Consider the following 239-nt stretch of genomic DNA (forward strand, 5'->3'; position numbering starts at 1 on the left):
GTGTGGGGGGGGGGCTGCAGCACTGGGACGTGGCCTTGGGTAGGTTTGTGGGTGAAATGTGCAGTGTTTGGGGGTGCTGTCTGCTGACCTCTGCTGAGGAGATGAGCCCCTGTGGGCTGTCTGTCTTGGTGTCAACAAGGATCTGGGAATATTGCTTTCGGATGGTAACTGGAGGGGCTGAAGCTCAAAGAGAACTTGTCTGGGGGGGGGGGGTTTAAAAGGGAGGGGGCCAGGCCGGT

Source organism: Pterocles gutturalis, unplaced genomic scaffold, assembly GCF_000699245.1.
Source record: "Pterocles gutturalis isolate BGI_N339 unplaced genomic scaffold, ASM69924v1 scaffold7695, whole genome shotgun sequence".
Classification (NCBI taxonomy): Eukaryota; Metazoa; Chordata; class Aves; order Pterocliformes; family Pteroclidae; genus Pterocles; species Pterocles gutturalis.